At 40.5% G+C, this 14,050-nt stretch overlaps 1 protein-coding gene across 2 annotated transcripts in view; it reads right to left on the bottom strand.

The window, feature by feature from the left end:
• LOC106581158 (leucine-rich repeat and fibronectin type III domain-containing protein 1) overlaps positions 1–14,050 on the bottom strand; it is a 146,481-nt gene that overhangs the window by 65,040 nt on the left and 67,391 nt on the right. For both annotated transcript variants that reach the window (XM_014163027.2, XM_014163026.2), the window contains exon 2: positions 9,113–9,164. The gene's annotated coding sequence lies outside the window, so the exon portion shown is untranslated. The remainder of the gene's footprint in view (positions 1–9,112; positions 9,165–14,050) is intronic.

Genomic DNA, 14,050 nt, shown 5'->3' with positions numbered 1-14,050 from the left:
TTGTGGTGGATAACTGAGCGGGTTAAGCATAACACGTCAACCCTATTAACCATAGATAGACAGGCTAGAAATGTTTTAAAGATTAGTTTTTGTGAAGCTTGCATTCCATTGCCACTCCGTGATGCAAACAACAAGCTTCCACTCCCCTTGTCACAAGGGGATTTATGGCTGATTTAAGAAGAAATCGTCAACTGTGTTACAGCCAACCCTGTTACTTAATTTGGCACTTAACGTGCGTTTACCATAGTAATTTCTTTTTTTTGAATGGGAAAACGGTTTTTAATGTAGTTGAACATGTGATCTTTATGACAGAATGTTAACATTTTGAGAAATTCAAAGTTTTTGTTGACCAAGTTACACTTCTCAAAAGGCACCTAATTGGTGGAACGACCCATTTACAGTGCCATCAGAAAGTATTTACACCCTTTGACTTTTTCCACATTTTGTTGCGATTCAGCCTAAATTTGAAATTGATTACATTTCGATTTTGTGTCACTGGCCTACACACAATACTCCATAATATCAAAGTGTAATTATGTTTTTAGAAATGTTTACTAATTAATAACAAATGAAATGCTGAAATGTATGTATAAATGTAAAAGTATTCAACCGATTTGTGATGGCAAGCCTAAATTTGTTTAACAAGTCACATAATAAGTTGCATAGACTCACTCTGTGTGCAATAATAGTGTTTAACATGATTTTTGAATGACTACCTCATCTCTGTACTTCACAAAAACAATTATCTGTAGGGTCCCTCAGTCAAGCAGAGAATTTCAAACAAAGATTCAACCACAAAGACCAGGGAGGTTTTCCAGTGTCTCGCATAGAAGGGCACATATTGGTAGATGGATAAAAAATGTAAAAACATTGAGCATGGTGAAGTTATTAATTACATGGATTGTGTATTAATACACCCAGCCACTACAAAGAGACAGGCGTCCTTCCTAACTCAGTTGCCAGAGAGGAAGGAAACCGCTCAGGGATTTCACCATGAGGCCAATGGTGACTTTAAAACAGTTCCAGAGTTGAATGGCTGGGATAGGAGAAAACTGAGGATGGATCAACAACTTTGTAGTTACTCCACAATACTAACCTAAATGACAGAGTGAAAAGAAGGAAGCCTGTACTGAATAAAATATTCCAAAACATGCATCCTTTTTGCAGGAAAACTGCAAAAAACGTGGCAAAGAAATTAACTTGATGTCCTTAGTACAAAGTGTTATGTTTGTGGCAAGTCCAACACAACATATCACTGAGTACAACTCTTCATATTTTCAAGTATGGTGGCGGCTGCATCATGTTATGGGTATGCGGGTCACCCGCAAGGACTAGGGAGTTTTTTGTTGTTGATTAAAAACAAATGGAATAGAGCTAAGCACAGGAAAAATCCTAGAGGACAACTTGGTTCAGTCTGCTTTCCAACAGACATTAGGAGACATTCACCTTTCAGCAGGACAATAAAACACAAGGCCAAATATACACTGGAGTTGCTTACCAAGATGACATTGAATGTTCCTGAGTGGCCTAGTTACAGTTTTAACTTAAAATCTATGGCAAGACTTGAAAATGGCTGTCTATAAATAATCCGAAAGTTTGCTAGATTGAATCCCACGAGCTGACAAGGTAAAAATCTGTCATTCTGCCCCTGAACAAGGCAGTTAACCCACTGTTCCTAGGCCGTCATTGTAAATAAGAATTTGTTCTTAAAACTTCTTTGGGATAGGGGGCGGTATTTTGACGTCCAGATGAAAAGCGTGCCCAAAGTTAACTGCCTGCTACTCAGGCCCAGAAGCTAGGCTATGCATATAATTTGTAGATTTGGATAGAAAACACTCTAAAGTTTCTAAAACTGTTAAAATGATGTCTGTGGGTATAACAACTTATTTGGCAGGCGACACCTTGAGGACAAACCATCCAGGATTTTGTTTTTGAGTTCACTGTGTTTTCAATTGGTTTTCGATGGGAAACTAGATTTATGAGGCACCTGGTTGCAGTTCCTATTGCTTCCACTAGATGTCAACAGTCTTTAGAAATTGGTTGATGTTTTTCCTTTGAGAAATGAAGAAGTATGGCTATTCAGAATGAGTGTCAAGCCAAGTGGACTCTTTTGTTTGGGGTGCACGACCTGTAGCTCGCTCCACGTTGATTTTATGCGCTATTGAACACAGTATATTCCGTCTTAAATTTTATCAATTATTTACGTTTTAGGATACCTAAGGATGTATTAGGAAAGTTATTTGAAATGTTTGGACCAAGTTGACAGGTAACTTATTAGATATTTTGTAATCATGTTGGGCGAGTTGGAACCGGTGTTTTTCTGAATCAAATGCGCCAAATAAATGGACATTTTGGTGATATAAACAAGGAATTTATCGAACAAAAGGACCATTTGTGATGTTTCTGGGACATATTGGAGTGCCAACAGAAGAAGATCTTCAAAGGTAAGGCATGAATTATATCGTTATTTCTGACTTTTGTGTCGCCACCTGCCTGGTTGAAAATGATTGTTATGCATTTGTATGATGGGGCGCTGTCCTCAGATAATCGCATGGTTTGCTTTCGCCGTAAAGCCTTTTTGAAATCTGACACCGCGGCTGGATTAACAAGAAGTTAAGCTTTATTTTGACATATTGCATGTGTATTTTCAAGAATGTTAAATATTACAATTCTGTAGTTTGAATTTGGCGCCCTGCACTTTCACTGGATGTTGGTCAGGTGGGACGCTACCGTCCCACCTAGCCTAGAGAGGTTTTAACTGACTTGCCTAGTTAAATAAAGGTTAAATAAAATAAAAAATCCAGGTGTGCAAAGCTTTTAGAGATTTACCCAGAAAGACTCACAGCTGTAATTGCTGCCAAAGGTGATTCTAACATGTATTGACTCAGGGGTGTGAATAGTTATGTAAATTAGATATTCTTTTGAAAACATTTCTAAAAACATGTTTTCACTTTGTCATTATGGGCTATTATGTGTAGATGGGTGGGTGGATATATACATACACTGCTCAAAAAAATAAAGGGAACACTTAAACAACACATCCTAGATCTGAATGAAAGAAATAATCTTATTAAATACTTTTTTCTTTACATAGTTGAATGTGCTGACAACAAAATCACACAAAAATAATCAATGGAAATCCAATTTATCAACCCATGGAGGTCTGGATTTGGAGTCACACTCAAAATTAAAGTGGAAAACCACACTACAGGCTGATCCAACTGATCACTACAGGCTGATCCTTCTAACCCCCCCCTTAAAAGATTTAGATGCACTATTGTAAAGTGGTTGTTCCACTGGATATCATAAGGTGAATGCACCAATTTGTAAGTCGCTCTGGATAAGAGCGTCTGCTAAATGACTAAAATGTAAAATGTAAAATGTATGTAATGTCCTTAAAACAAGTCAAAATGAGGCTCAGTAGTGTGTGTGGCCTCCACGTGCCTGTATGACCTCCCTACAACGCCTGGGCATGCTCCTGATGAGGTGGCGGATGGTCTCCTGAGGGATCTCCTCCCAGACCTGGACTAAAGCTTCCGCCAACTCCTGGACAGTCTGTGGTGCAACGTGGCGTTGGAGGATGGAGCGAGACATGATGTCCCAGATGTGCTCAATTGGATTCAGGTCTGGAGAACGGGCAGGCCAGTCCATAGCATCAATGCCTTCCTCTTGCAGGAACTGCTGACACACTCCAGCCACATGAGGTCTAGCCTTGTCTTGCATTAGGAGGAACCCAGGGCCAACCGCACCAGCATATGGTCTCACAAGGGGTCTGAGGATCTCATCTCGGTACCTAATGACAGTCAGGCTACCGCTGGTGAGCACATGGAGGGCTGTGCGGCCCCCCAAAGAAATGCCACCCCACACCATGACTGACCCACCGCCAAACCGGTCATGCTGGAGGATGTTGCAGGCAGCAGAATGTTCTCCACGGCGTCTCCAGACTCTGTCACGTCTGTCACGTGCTCAGTGTGAACCTGCTTTCATCTGTGAAGAGCACAGGGCGCCAGTGGCAAATTTGCCAATCTTGGTGTTCTCTGGCAAATGCCAAACGTCCTGCACGGTGTTGGGCTGTAAGCACAACCCCCACCTGTGGACGTCGGACCCTCATACCACCCTCGTGGAGTCTGTTTCTGACAATTTGAGCAGACACATGCACATTTGTGGCCTGCTGGAGGTCATTTTGCAGGGCTCTGGCAGTGCTCCTCCTGCTCCTCCTTGCACAAAGGCGGAGGTAGCGGTCCTGCTGCTGGGTTGTTGCCCTCCTACAGCCTCCTCCACATCTCCTGATGTACTGGCCTGTCTCCTGGTAGCGCCTCCATGCTCTGGACACTACGCTGACAGACACAGCAAACCTTCTTGCCACAGCTCGCATTGATGTGCCATCCTGGATGAGCTGCACTACCTGAGCCACTTGTGTGGGTTGTAGACACCGTCTCATGCTACCACTAGAGTGAAAGCACCGCCAGCATTCAAAAGTGACCAAAACATCAGCCAGGAAGCATAGGAACTGAGAAGTGGTCTGTGGTCATCCCCTGCAGAACCACTCCTTTATTGGGGGTGTCTTGCTTATTGCCTATAATTTCCACCTGTTGTCTATTCCATTTGCACAACAGCATGTGAAATGTATTGTCAATCAGTGTTGCTTCCTAAGTGGACAGTTTGATTTCACAGAAGTGTGATTGACTTACATTGTGTTGTTTAAGTGTTCCCTTTATTTTTTTGAGCAGTATATATATATATATATGTATATATGTGTATATGTATATATATATATGTGTATATGTGTATATGTATATATATATGTGTATACAACAAAATGTGCAACAGGCCAATTGGTATGAATCATTTCTGAAGGCACTGAATCAAATGTTTACATTATGTTGCCTGAGGTTGATATTAGCAAATGTTAATGCCTTGGTTGTATGGTCGACATTTTTGTCTTTGCCCAATAGCGACTCTTAGATAGCAATCAATATAAATGCATGCCTTACATTTAAGACAATATAAACTATTCTCAATAAACTGCATGCAGTGTGCAAGAGTAGTCTAAGGTCTCTGTATGCAGCTCAGAGAAAATCCATAATAAGAGCTATCTGCCGACAGTTGTCTGTCTACAAGGTATATGCACAATTCGACATGATAACTGGAACTAACCTGTCTGTATCATGTGCTGCTATTGCTTATTCCCCACAGCACACCATAACGCTGCTAGATTCACAGTGGCAGAGATACATGAGCATAACAAATATGACGACCAGACTACAGAAGAAGATGAGTCAAAAGGCAAATTCTATTAGCTTTGCCTAGCAGCCTCTACTAGGTTGTTGGTGCTTAAACAAGACTGCTTTTAGTGTGGCGGTAAATGAGAATAGCATCACAGTCATCTGCAAAACCTAATAATTGGGTACCAGAGGTTCAATTCATCACTAAAAGAAACCATAATCACTTTGTCAAAAAGTGAGGATAAGGTAATCTCTTTTTAAATGACCGGCTTATCTACTTTCCTGCTTATCTTAATAAAATCGCACACCAGAAGCTCCGGGTTGTCACTTTCTAAAAGCTAATTCAATGAAAAAATACCCCAGAGTTCACCCCTGCTTCAAAGATCATTACTAGCTGGCATATGGTATCATTTTCACCCATTGATTTGTCAATTTGCTGCTCATTGAAAAACCACCAACGGTTTCTACATATTAATTTAATATAGATCAGGTCTGGTAAACTGTTTGTTTCATTACTCTTTGTTGTGCAGGTTCTGTAAGAGTATTATGGGATGGAGTGAGGTATTCATTTTCAACTTAAATCAGGATAAAATAAGCATACTCTAAAATGAGCTGACATTCACTTTCTCTGTTCCTATGGAATATTGAAATCAGCTGTGCAGGCTTTAAATAACCAGTGTCTGGGGGCTAAACCACATTCTAAGTATGAGTTTTCAGATGATGAAGTTGATGTCAACTGCAGCCAAAATCCCAATTTCTGAGAAGACTAGGGTCGATATTTCCATCTTTAATATGTGCAAATCTCACAAATCTTCAACAAAATATATTTCTAGGCTATTTCCCATGAATAGAAGAGGCTACGGCTATTTCATACGGAGAAATGATGTAATCTCACTTACCGGTACATATAAGCCAGCTTGTGCAGATTCTCAAAGTATTTTATGTCATTTCAGCTCAATTTAAAACTGGGACCTTCCATTCTGGACTGGTCAAGTGCATAAACATTACCATAACAACTTTTAAATGAAAGACATTTGTTTTGTTGTTTCCCAAGTTTCTTATCTTGTCAACAACATAATGTCACTGTCCTTTGTATAACTCACAGCATGTTATGGTTGGTTTCACTGTCAGTCTGTTAATTGTTCTGTCAGTCTCTGAAGGTATCAGCAGGGAAAGCAATTGTCCTCTGTGCCTAATTAGTATAATCATTAGGAACTGACAAACTTACCTCAACACCACTACGCAAATGCACCATCTGAGGTATGCATTTTTTATTGTATAATAATGTCTTCTGTTATGTAACAACTTGATATCATAGTTTCACTTCGGGATTTGAAGTAATTATATGTAAAGTGCAACTTCTGCCAACCCAGAAGAAAGGTATGTGTTAGTCCATGAGCAGAATTCAAAGCCCTAACCATGTCAAATCTAATATATAGTGTGGCCTGGCTTATTAAGATGTGTTGTACATTCTGTCTTTGTTTTTACAGTACAGCTTTTACAGTACAGATTCACAGAAAATATCTACATAACAAACAGGAATTTAACTCAACAGTAGAAACAATAACATACTATCCTCCCCACCCTTGCTTCGGTAAAAAGATGAGGGGTAGGGCAGGAGAAATGGAACCACTCTCAAATTCATAGACCATCCATGATATAAAAAGTATAGCTTTAAGCATGTTTTGAGGCTATATAGTGTTTGTTTACATTTACTTTGTTTACAAACATTAGAGTAAAACCAGCTTATATGTTGAGTTCTGATGGGGTATGACAATTAAACAAAGCTCATGAGCCATTTATATTAAGTCCAGAAATGGGTGTAGCAACTGCAGATTGCCCCTTTAACTTAAATCATTTCTATAAATTATTCTTGAGGAGGTTAGGCCACATGCTTAAGAATTATGAAGAAATTGCCAGTGATATGAAGCTACTCTAAACTTTCGCATTATAAAATAAAAGAGACTACAACTGGTGCCCATACAATAGGCTACATTGGGAAACTCATTTACCGAAGGCATATCAGGGCATAATACTTTCCGCTCTCATAATGACTTTTGTTTTAAGGCCTAGAAGTGTTGACACGCAATTACTTTTCCTATGGCTCTGCATGACATTGATGAAGCTGTGAGCAAAAGCAACAAAAAACGGAGGAAAAGTTGAACGCTTAGGCTCAGCTAAAAGACTCAGGCCTCTGTGGACAAAAGTGTACAGCATCTTGCAAACATAGAAACAATTTCAAAAATCTAGTCTCAGTACAAAGCTTGCATATTTGATCCCAACAAAGCATTTTTAAATACATTTGTCTTGTAAGTAGTAAAACAGTCTTCCCTTTCAGATTTTATTTTTAAGGTGACATCAGTGGCAACCCGTCATTCATGGCAGGTGGGGCAAATCCACCTGTTTAGCTGTTTAGTTGTTTCATGCTTTGCATGTTATTTTAAAATTAATACGTGTCACATTTCAGTTTGCAAACAAAATAAATAAGTCATTGAGTTAATAAAGCCGCAAACAAACATGGTCTCTTTTTTATTTTCTTGAGTAAGGCAGCTCCAAAATGCAGGTGTTTCAGCCTAGCTCAGTGCTTTCTGTGGTGGTGGGGCGGCCAGCGAAAAATCCGGCGCGTAGGGGTTGGTAAGGTTTTCTAGTTGCACCGTGATTGGCTCAGTGTTCTGTCCCTCATGGGAACACTACGTCACCGCAAAATCTACAGGTAGAGCTAGAAAATTCAAGCCCCTTGGGTGCTGCCATATAGTTACATTAGAAGTGCCCATCAAGAAGGCTTTTTTTTAACAGTTTGTGGGCACCGTTTGTCACCGTTATAGTGCATTTTAATGAATTGTTTAGTGTTGTGTTGTGTAGTGGCTTTGCTGGCATGCATCTAAACATATTTTTTTGAGTTTGCCCCACCAAGATTGAAATGCTAAAATCACCACTGGGTGACATGGACACACTTTAAAGAAGCAGGAAATGTAACTCAAAGAGCATTGTGGGTGAGGAGTTCATCACTAATCCTCTTTTGAAATTATTGCCTGTCTCTTCTTCATCTACCTGCAATCAATAACCTAAAGCCTGGCTGTCTTAGAACACAGAGTACACAAGAGCAACATATTACTGATATGTCATGGATGGCAGACCCTTATAAAACATCGCTCTCAGCTGCTCCGGGACTGGATTAACGCTGGAGAGAGGTTCCCCCTTGCCCTATCCCAGTTATAATTATTTATATAGCAAATACCCCTGAATATCTATTACCAACTGCAAATTCCTGAGAGGAATATCAGTGCTTTCCTCTGTTCATAAGTTCATCAGAACCATCTATTGTATGTATTCTGGAGCCATGTTCACAGCAGCCCAGGGCGGTTGTGCTGTTCATCAGAGGGGCTGTTTTCCCTATTGAGATAAGAAATTAAATCTGCAGGAGCAGAGGATGCTGGGTTTGCTGCAGGGTGGCGAGGCAGCAGCTCTGATAATGGAGCCCGACTCCCATTGCGCAGGCTGGGAGGCAACGGCCGTGGCGCCAGCCCAACCCTGCCTATGTGAGAGGATAACAAAACCCAGTCGTGGTGAAATAGCTGCACTGGAACGGGAAGGGAACGTTGCTGTATGGAACAGAGTTGTGTAGCTCTCTCCTTCTGTGTGTGTGTGTATGTGTGTGCGTGAGTACTGGTGTGTCTGTTTAAGAAATATATTATTTGAATAGCTTTTAGAAACTGTTAGTGGGAATAAGGACATTCCATTATCCAGTTTTCTTTAGTTAATATTATTCTGTTTTCTTTAGTATATCTTCATTCTCAATGCAATGTCTCACCCCTTCCCCCCAGGTTAGCCTGAACTGCATACAGTATGTAAATAAATTGGCTTCAATTTTAAAAGGTGGCACTCACCAGTATTTGTAGTCTTCTCAAATGCCTCTCTCAATGATGACTTCAAAGCAGGCTGCAGAGAAAACAAACAGTCACACTTTAATGTGCTGGCACAAATAACATTTGGAGAATAACCCGCCACTTGTATTGCTGTCACAATCATAAACATGGTTCAATTTATAGTTCAATCTTTAATGCCATCAAACAGGGCTCAGCACAAAATTATTTGACATTCGTGTTGCTGTAAAACAGTTATACAGCGCTCTTTTTCAAATCAAATAGTATAAATCTGCACGAACAAAAACACAATATTTTCACAAGCCTATTTGTTCTTGTTTTAAAAATGTTATTCCACTTGAGTGATGTTACTTACCAACTTTCAGCGATACAAAGAAGTGCTTCTGAATCATAATACATGGCCACCAAGAGCTAGCCTTGGTGTCGCTCTTTCCAATTCGATAATTAACCAACTGTACAGAACAGTCTGTACAGTGAATCTCTGAGGAACTACAACATGACAATACATAAGAATAACTGCTGAATAACCAAAGTGATAGGTCTACAGTATGTTGTGAAAAAAAGAGCAATCATTTATGTTGTTGAACACCTGACTGCTCTTAAAGTATCAATTTAGTCTCTGTAAACACCCATGTTTAACCTTTTTAGATATCCACGGTCACTCTTTCAATAGAGCAAGTGGAATCAAATTTCACTCATCTCCTTTCTCCCTCCCCACCAAGCTGGCTGAGATGGATCAAGGCAGCTCTCAAAGATCGTTAATTGAAGGTTCGTGAGACGAAGAAAGGAAGACTATTTTCCCTATCCGCTTTTACAGAGATAGTGATAACAAAGGCATTGCTCCAATTTTCCTCTGTCAAATGTAATTGCCGCAGCAGCCATCTTGATTATGATCTCCACCGTGGTCCCTTATTGGTACTTGCCATAATAATACATATTCTGTGTCCAATGCAGACAGGCTTACACAGCAAACCTCTGACTGACAAACTCTAAGCATACTGGGTTAATCCCTCAGTATGACCAGTGACATTGATGTGGCCCTTCGACTGTCCTTCAAAAAACCCTTGTATCTATACAAGGGCACAATCTCCTCTCTTTTTCTAAAATCTTTTCAGACTGAAAACAACCTTTTTGCACTTTTTAGGGCTTCGGCTTTATTTTGGGATGACATTAATTTCCAATTCATATCGATTCAGTTCTTGACAGTATGTGTGTGTAATTCCATTACATAAAATCAGCATGTAAGCTAACATTTGGGGGATTTGTCCAAATACAGCATGATTTGGCAATTCCTTTGTTGGAAAAGGAACATTTTATAGATGCCGATTGGCTAGCATTACCCTGACCTAGGACAGGAGTGTGAAGTACAATTTCATGCATGCATGCCACACTTCACAGAAATGTCAAACCGCTGTTAATGTTCCCTGAGCCATCCAACAGTTAAGGATATTGATTTTCTTTGCATCTTTAAGAGTATAAATGGTATGGTTGAAAACATCAGATGTGTTCAGACTCGTGCAGCACTTCAAAACGATGTCATTTTAGGTGCTGGCGTAGAAGGCTGTTGATTCATTAGATAAGTAAATCATAGCTGTGTCAGGATGGTGTTCTGTTTCCCTCTCCTCCTACAGATGTGCCCAGTCTGGGTCCTCTGCCATCACATGCAACTAATGCAGTCCCTCAGGCAGACAGATATGTAGCTTTGTTTGGTGCCGCGCCAAGGACCCAGATTATAGTGCTATTAAATCGGATGCTTTGTAAAAGCTTTGCTCTTTGTCCAATTATTGAAGGAAATGGACGTTGCAGAGGACATTCCTCTTTGGTAATTGCAGGTACTGTATTAGAATATTCAATTAAACTGACTGTATCCCAATAAAGATATTTCAAGTTCCTTTCTTCCTCCATTTTGAGGTCCCCTTTCCCCATATTGTAAAAACTGAAGTGATCGCATCCTTGTTCAAACACCTTTGAGAATGTTTACTGAAGAGAGAGAACGTGTTACAGTATACAGTACATTTTTCTGCCATCCGTCTCAAACCCCTGTGTGAAAACCTGGGCAAACAGCATATACAGTATCTCCTCTATGAGTCAGTCAACCTCACTTGCCATAAGGCTAACACAAACATTAAGAGGCCAGGGCCCACGCCTCCATCTTAAAGCCTTCAGTAATGAAAATAACATATTTGATCTTGGCCTGTGATGCCCTGGCCTGAACCAGGAATATAGGGAAGGATGGGACGAGTCCAGACCAGCCTATAGATAATAATACAGACACTACTGATTGTATTCACCTCCTCTCTCCCTTGATGTGGATCGTTATGGACTGTGAAGTATTCATTTGCATAAACTGAAAATGGAGGCCCTATACTGCCCAATTTTTATTTAATGCGCTGCATGCTAAACTGTGAGGTTTGACTGCAGTATTACCTCTGTCGTTTCCTATTTCCTCCACATCACTGGTTTAAAAAGAGAGGCAGCGGAGCATGACATGGTTTTCACTAGATACCAGTCAGGACTGTGGCAGTAATGGCCTCCATTGACTGTGATTTAACTGATAACATATGGTTCTCCTAGCAGGCCTCTCCACAGTTGGCACTCTGACCATGCCCATACCTTCAGGGGTGGCAAATATGACCTCCAGAGAAAGACGGCAACGTAGAGCATCCACTGAGATCGGCCACCAGAGAGAACAACTCAAATATGCATGAGTTCAGACTCTTCAGAGTTAGAAAGTTAGAAAGTAGAGTTGCCCTCTACCATGGAATTTGATTAAATTATACCTTTTGATTCCTCATCAGAGTGTTATTAGAGAGTCATGGCATTGTTAAGAGAATGATGACCCTAGTTAGTACCACTGAGCAATAACAAATATTGCCTTGAAGAATATGATCAAATCAGGTATGCTCCAATAATTTTTCAGATTATGCGGCTATTTAGAAAAAGTTGCCTAACAAATTAAATGTATTTGCAAGTCAGACTTGACCCAAATCATCTCCCACATATACATCAGTCAGTGAACCAAGTCAAATATGGAATTAGATGAGGCACTCAGTCAGCTCATATGAATAATAATTATTTCACAACGTTGTGCACCAATAGACACAGAGGTTGCTGGGGCTAGATCCTAGGCCTACATGCAGACCACATATGTGTGAGAGAGGGAGATCAAAGTTTTCCGCAGTTGTTGATGAGTCAGAGTAGATCAAGTCTGGAGCTGATGATCTGACGCTCTGGTAATAGGCTCTCTCCCCTCCTCTCCCTCCCATCTGCTTCCCATGTGAGCCTGTGATTCTGATGATGATCATGGTCCAATTTATACGCTCAGCCATGCTCAGCACTTTAACAGGCTCCACATAAATAATCAGTAGGTATGAGAGGAGGGTGTCCATGTAGGATGGATGGATTCTTTTAACACAGCACTTCTGGTTACTATCCACTTCTGTAGGCCTACTCCCAGCATGATAGTATCTCAATCTCATCTCTTTCTCTCTCTGTTCATCTCTCTCTTTCTCTCTCTCTTCAACCCTTCATCTCTCTCGGTCTCTCTCTCAATCGGTCTCTCTCGGTCTCTCGGTCTCTCTCTCACTCTCTCTCTCTCTTCAACCCTTCATCTCTCTCTCTCTTTCTCTCTCTCTCCTTACTGTAATGTACCAGATGATATCCATGTCATAACAAAGTTAATGTTACTCCTTAATGCAAAGGTTAACAATTACGTGAGAGCATTAATGGATTCTGGTCTGGTGCTGCCAGCCAACCGTGGGAGGGCTGTATTGATTGTGTTGAAGTGCCTGGGTGAGGACTTTGAAGGCATGAAGGACCTCATATCAGGGCCGGGGTCATGCTCATCATCACAATGTTGGTTCTATGATCTCAAGCCTCACAACTCTGAGGATTAACCTAGAAGGATCAGGGTATTTTACAGATTGCAGTCAGGCCAAAAGCTTTAGAGAAATGCCCAGCGAGTGAATGTGTTACCCACCGTCTGACACACTGATGTTGTTGGGTAAACAACACAGAAACAAATCATGTACATGGGTTTGATTTCTCTATTTACACTATAAATTATTCTGTCAAACTCAACTTTTGTTTATTTTCCTTTGTATGATTACATTTGCATCTTCTGCATGAAGAAAATGGAATAGAAAACATTTGGTATGTAATAGCTAATTCATACACTAAAGTGTAAACTGAACGCTTGGGTAAACCCATTTATTTCAAAGAGCAATACTTCCCTCAGCTTTCCAGAACTGTCATAGTTAGCTGGGCTCAGACAGCCTTCCTCAGTCATGTTGATAGTGCTATGCCACCCAAAACTCTGTGATGGAAATACCACAGGATTCTCCAGTGATGGCCTCATTTGAAGCAAGACCCAAATGTGGAAAGAGCACAATTGTTTGTTTAGCCTCTGAGATGCACTTGGGTCTGAGAGTTGTATATCCAATTATTTGCCTCGATATCTGCAGGCCTTGCACAAACAATGTCTGTGTGTACGGAGAAAATATAAGAAAAGGGCAAGAAAATTCTCTTTACCAAATGCCATCGGTGAGCAACTGCATTCAACTTTGTTTAAATGTGGGTTGTTGTCACAATGACTCAGTGTACAGTCACCAGAGCATTTACATAACTGCACTATCTAGCAATAGTAACCTGTACAAATAACGACAATACAATGATATTATGTAGTGCCAGTCCTTTAACAGTAAGCCTGCTCAGACATCTTGTCCACTCATGTCAGTGTATTGACATTTTAACTGATATTGAAAGGGATTATGTGACTTAAGCCTGCATATTTTGCATGCCTTGAGAAGTGTTCCACTTGGATAGGAACAGATCTCACAGTGCCAGTTAGCTCTGTCTGAATACTCACTCCTCCCTCTCAGATAATCCCATGAAAAAGATAACTATTTAATGCTTAACATCCTTAAAACAGCTCTCTCTATT

The sequence above is a fragment of the Salmo salar genome, chromosome ssa20 (genome assembly GCF_905237065.1).
Source record: "Salmo salar chromosome ssa20, Ssal_v3.1, whole genome shotgun sequence".
NCBI lineage: Eukaryota > Metazoa > Chordata > Actinopteri > Salmoniformes > Salmonidae > Salmo > Salmo salar.
Note: the sequence above shows the minus strand (reverse complement) of the source record. Positions and strands in the feature narration are given on the sequence as shown.